Genomic DNA, 6,000 nt, shown 5'->3' with positions numbered 1-6,000 from the left:
GATATGGGGGTGTTTGGAAAAGGAAGACATTTTTATTCATTACAAAAAAGAGTAAGATCATCAAGAAGCAGAGGACATCAAAGAAAAGGGCAAATAATAATAACCAGACTGAGGATTGGACATAATAACTTGAACTTCATGGATGCCAACTGCTGTTAAACACCAGAGAAGAAGAAGGGGCAGCAGAGTGACGTCACAGCCAGTCCGGCTGTGCTTCACATGGAGAGCGGTAGGGGGCGGTGTGTATTTAAACCGGTGCCAACAGGTGGAGATCTGTTTGAGGGAGCCATGGCGGTCCCGCTGTGTGAGAGCGCTGAATGAGCAGCTAAGAACTCCTTCACAACAACAAACGCCACTAAGCTGTCTTTCAGCGGCTTGTGGGCTCATGAGGAGCCGCTGATGAAGAGCAGTCTGGATTTTGGGAGCCTTTGGCCGGAGAGAGACCCAAAGTTGGGCCGTTTCTGTTGGACAGGTGAGTCTGAATACTTCCGGTTAGCTTGTGCTAGCTCGCTATGCTGTAGGCTTTTCAATGGTAAACATGTCATGTTCTCATTGAACTGGTGGCGTAGGAATAAAGCATCTATGTGCTCCTTAGTCTGTTGTCCACTAGCACTGAAACATCTGCGTTAGCCTTCCTGATAGCCCGATAGTTAAAGCCAGGGAGTGTCCTTAAATGCCAACTCTCATGCAATGAGCGCGAGACACGCAGTTGCCACCTAACACGCTCTCACGTCACACAGGTTATTTCTCACGCAGTCAAACCCAAAAAAATAAAGTTTAGTGAGTTGTGAAGAGGACGGATCAGTACAGCAGTGTCGTTTGGACTTCCTCCGTCATTTCACAGAGTAAGAAGCAGCTCTGGCCTTTGAAGCTGTTATTTTGAAAGCAACTAGAACAGTCTTGTGCGCATGCTCCTGCGAGCTTGGCGGAAATACACGAGACCACTGCTGGAACTTGACTGAAGATACGGCGGAGGATTTAACGAGACTCTTGTAAGTTTTAGCCTCAGGGACGTCGTTAGGCCGTTTTGTTGGGCTGAAGCTGGCCTAAAATGTTCATCAGCCCCCCCAACAGTAATTACAGTAAAAACAGAGACGGCATTAATGAAGGAATGAACCACAGCGTCATGATCCTCTTATTAATCTACAGGACAGGGATACTCAGCCCATTATGGAAGCCCATATCTGCCACTTAAAAAATAAAAATGTGGAAGTTAGGGAATTAAAAAAGAAAAAGAAGAATCCTAAGTCATAATTATGAGATAAAAATTCAAAATTATGAGGAAAAGTCAAATTATGAGCCATCTTTATTTTTCTACCAGGTTTATTCATGCAGACATCGTAGTTTAAGAGACATATGGTACTTTATTAGGTTAGGCCATGTTATTTTTTCAGCCCAGTCTTAGTGAGTGTCCTAGTGAATGAGGGAAATAAGCTGCTAGAATGTAGCACAGCCAGCTCTGTTTGCATGGCTGTATATTCCATAAGGCTACAATGTGTGATCCACTTTATTTGACTGACCTCCCCTTAAATTCTCACCAGAACAACCAAGGAGAGTAGTTAACAACTAAGAGTGAAGTAAGGAGAGTCATGCCTAGGCCAGGAACAAAACGAAACACAAATCTGCATGATGGCATCAGAAGGGATTGAGAAGTGGGGGTACTAAAGATTTCAAAGTAATGAATGGGTTAACTCTGTATACCTGTGTGCACCCTGCACTAAACCTAGTTTCAGGTAATAAACAAGACACTTAGCTGTGAAAAAGGAAGTTTGTCTGAGACTCCCATCTTCAATCAACACAGTAGTGCATCATGCACAAAATGTGCCATGTTCTTCCCTGTGCCACGCTCTCGTTATTCTAGGTTGGTATTTGGGGATTAAAAAATAATTAATAAAGAAACACCTGTATGTGCTGGCACACTCAAAAAATTGCACGCTTTGCGCATGCAGTTCTCTAAAATCGCACTCCCAACTTTTCTGGGAGGTTGGCAGCCCTGCCTTAATTGAAGTTATTTCTAAGACCATCTTTATTGAAGGTTATCATTATTGTTGCTTCTGCAGGATAGACACCACCATGGCATGTTATTTTAATGGAGGGCTGATGATTTTCAGGTTAACAGCACTGTGCCCTCTTGTTGCTTCTGCAGGATGGACATCATTGTGGCATGTCGAGGACAGAGTGACCCAGATTGTCATGTTGCAGAGATGTGATGACCCATCTGCATTTCATGGTAAGAACAGGATAAATAACAATTTTCTACAAAGTTGTGCAGATTTTTTAGTGTATTTTTTGCTGTGATTAGGGCAGATTTTTAGCATGCAAAAAAAAATATTTCTATATTTTAGGGACTTTGGACCACCTCCATGCTGCTGACAAGCCTGGATGTCTTGCAGCCAGTCAGACAAGGACCTGGACAGAGAGAGGGAGCAGGACTTGCTACACCCTCACTATGCACTATGACCCCAAGTACCTGAACCTCAGGTAAATACTGTTTATTTTAGTGGTGGTTGTTGTTTGCAGATGGTATTGATGCAGGAGTCTAGTCTTTTTAACTGGTGCATTCTTATTTACAGTGTTACAGTTACAGTTTGTTGTGGCTATTATATTGGTATGCTAAACCCTCAGGCATCACTTTAATTTACCATCCTTTAAAACCATGAAGGACAAAAAAGTCCACTTCCAAAAAACTGCTACAAAAACTTAACAGATTCATATTTTTTCTGTTTTTTTTTTTTTTTTTGCATAAATCCCTTAAACAATTTCAGCTGTGCTCAAAACTACCAAACATTCAACCATTTTGAAAAAATTGATGTTTAAAGATTAGACATAAATTTCAACATTTATGTCTAATCTTTAAACATCTTTAACATTAATATATTTTGGATATTTTGGTTTGCAAATATCCTTAAACATCTGCCTTTCCTTCTTACTCAGTTATAATGCCATTAAATACCCCTTTTTCGTTTTTTTTTTTGGCCATTTTACAACTTCTTTTTGCTTCTTTTCCCAATTTTTGCTACTTCTATCCAATTTTTTTACCTTTTTTTTTAAATATTTTTTGCTACTTTTCGTCCATTTAAGCTGCCCATTGCCATTTATTACCACTTGGTTCCCTTTTTCCCAATTTTTGCCTATTTTATCCAGATTATTTCCCTTTTTTTTTTTTTTTTACAATTTTTTTGCCACTTTTTATCCATTTAAACTGCCCTCTGCCATTACATACCACTTGTTTCCTCTTTTTTTGACCATTTTTGCCACTCTTGACTGCTTTTTGCCCATTTAAGTCACTTTCCACCCACTTTTTTGTCACTTTTCACCCATTTCTGCTACTTTCTGACCATGTTTCCACTTTTCCACCCCCTTTCACCCATTTTTTTTTTTTTTTTTTGTTGCTTTTTGACCATTTTTGCCTCCTTTAACTTATTTTTATTGCTACTTCAAGCTGTTTTTGCCCCTTTTCACCTCTTAGATTGTGGCTCTTGCAAAGATATTTTTCCAAAAATTTGGCTCTTTGGTTGAGTAACACTGCGCTATAGCATAGTCCTTATAGTAACTATAAATGTATCCATTTTGCTCAATACACAGCAGAAGTTCACAAAGAAAAATCACCTTTTTTCTGGTTTATGGTTCCTCCCCTGAAGTTCTGTGGCGCCCCCCAGGGGAGGCCCGCCTCACACTTTGAAAACTACTGGCCAACTGTAAAGAATTGAGATACTGTAAAACTCTCTCTTAAACACTGAATATTTTGTATTCCTTCATATCGGTATCGGCCCCCAGAAATCCATATTGGTCGAACCTTAATGTAGAGTTAACACAGATGAAATCAGAACGGTTTGGTTCTGCGTCACATCTCCAAATTGACTGAATAGTCAATCATGTGGAGGCACAGCTGGGAGACTGAGCGTGCCTGAGGAAAATCGGACTATAAGAGGCAGTTTGCATCCTCTTTGGAGGTTTTAAACATCTTGTGTACAAACCAAGTTAGCCATGCATGGGCTCTCAGTTCTGCTGACAGCTAGGACTTTAACACACTGTTGTCTCTTTTTCATGGTTGTGCAACGCTTAAATGGTAAATGAAACTTGATTAATGTTGGTGTATGACCAATGGCACTGAGAAGAGGCTTAACCTGACGCAGCAGCTCTAGACGGGAAAAGTTGTTCCTGCAAAAAACCAGATCAGTTGCTTACAATGAGCTCTGCAATTTATCTTATTTTTAGCAAAGAAGGCGACGTTTTAAACTGTCAAACTGTCATTAAAACTTCCGTAGATGAATGAAATTAAATGCTAAACATCTGCAGCTGTATTTAAGATATTCTGATCCTATTTTTTCTTTTTTTTTTTTTTTTTAGCACTCTGTCACATGAAGTCCATCACACATCAACAATCAAGAACCTTGATGAAATATCAGGTTAGTGGTTACATTGAACTTCAAGATATTTGTAATAACACTGGAATGTTTTTTTTATTCTAAAATGATTTATTTATTTTCCCCTTATTAGGTTCTTTTGAAGAGGATGGAGTGGTGATCTATGATGTTGACACACTCAGATCAGTAAGCGTCCTCTGGATGTGTTGCTTCTTTGAGAACACTACACTCAAACAAAAACAAGACAAAAGAGAAACCAGTCTGGCCAGGAGGACCCTGCCTCCTGCATGAGTATCCATGGAATGACTGTCTGGACTAGGAGGGCATGGTTCCTTCTTTTTAACAAGGCCAGACGTCCACTCTGGTTTCCCAGCAGGCCAGATGTACTGTTGCAGTAACTGTGTGCACTTAGAAAAAGGGGGTAGCGTTAAAAATGGCAGCATAAACTGGGCATGCACAGCTTTGTTAAGCCCTTTAAAAGTTATGTCACAGGAATACAACATCTGAGGGATATTAAAGGTCACTAAGTGGGTAGAAACTGGTAGCAGAGACAGAAAAATGCTTCATTCAAGCATTCCTCCATGTAGGCCCCCCAAATAAGAAAACTCTAGACAGTTATACAGTCTACATGGTTCCTTGGCTCACAAAAGGCTCTCGATCTTTACAAGGGCAAATTTTAATAACCAATATTTAAGAGTGCATGAAATTAAGTCCTTTGTCTAGTAAGATAAGATAAATTTAATGTCACATAATACACAACGAAATTTTGTTTGCAACAACACAAGAAAAAGCAGCATAAAGTACTGTACTGTAGCATAAGTATAAGGTTGTGCAGGTAATAAATAAATAAATTGCACAGGTAAAGGGCATAGATAAGGATAAAAATAATAACCTAAAAATATATGACTTTAATCAATTTGATAATAAAAAAGATAAAATTGTATACAAAATGAAATTTCCTTAAAAATTGCAGAAGCTGCTGGTGAGGTTGAAGTGGAGATTTGATGGGTGTGGCACCATCAGTAGGGCCCGTCCAGGCTGCCACAGGACGGCCGGGACCAAAAATTGGTGCTGCCTGTTGAGCCTTCGGCCATATTCAGCTTGGAGGCCAGGGCTACGCCTGTACCTCGCGCCGCTGTGTGACCGCGGCGATCACAGAAGGCAGCACACTGCCGAGGCTTCATCAGCTGCTTCCTGTCTGTGTCCTCAGTCTGTTTTACAGCCTGGGAAGCTGCAGCTGTAGACGCTGAGGTGGTCTGAGTCAGGGCGTAGAGTTCCCGGCGTCATTTTTGTCCTGACTCGACCTGTGGCATGGTTGTCCACGGCACTGTCACAACCACAGAGCACAAACGTGTTGGATGATGTGATGTTTGATTTGTGCTGGTCATTGAGTGGCCACAGGTAGGTTTGACTGTTACTTAGTAGTTGTGTAGTCAGGTGTTTAGGTGTCCACCTGTGGAAGGCTGACTTCCTGGGCACAGTGAAAGAAACATCTCAGACAGACTTGTGATCATCTGCTTCCTGGTTGGTCTTCATTTACATTCAGGGTTGGGGTGAGAGAAGCATCTGCACTGATGGTTAGCTGTCTGTCTGTGGGTTATCCTGGAGGGTCTTGTCACGCCCATTGTCCCTG

This window comes from Cheilinus undulatus, linkage group 4 (assembly GCF_018320785.1).
Source record: "Cheilinus undulatus linkage group 4, ASM1832078v1, whole genome shotgun sequence".
In the NCBI taxonomy this organism is placed as follows: Eukaryota; Metazoa; Chordata; class Actinopteri; order Labriformes; family Labridae; genus Cheilinus; species Cheilinus undulatus.
Note: the sequence above shows the minus strand (reverse complement) of the source record.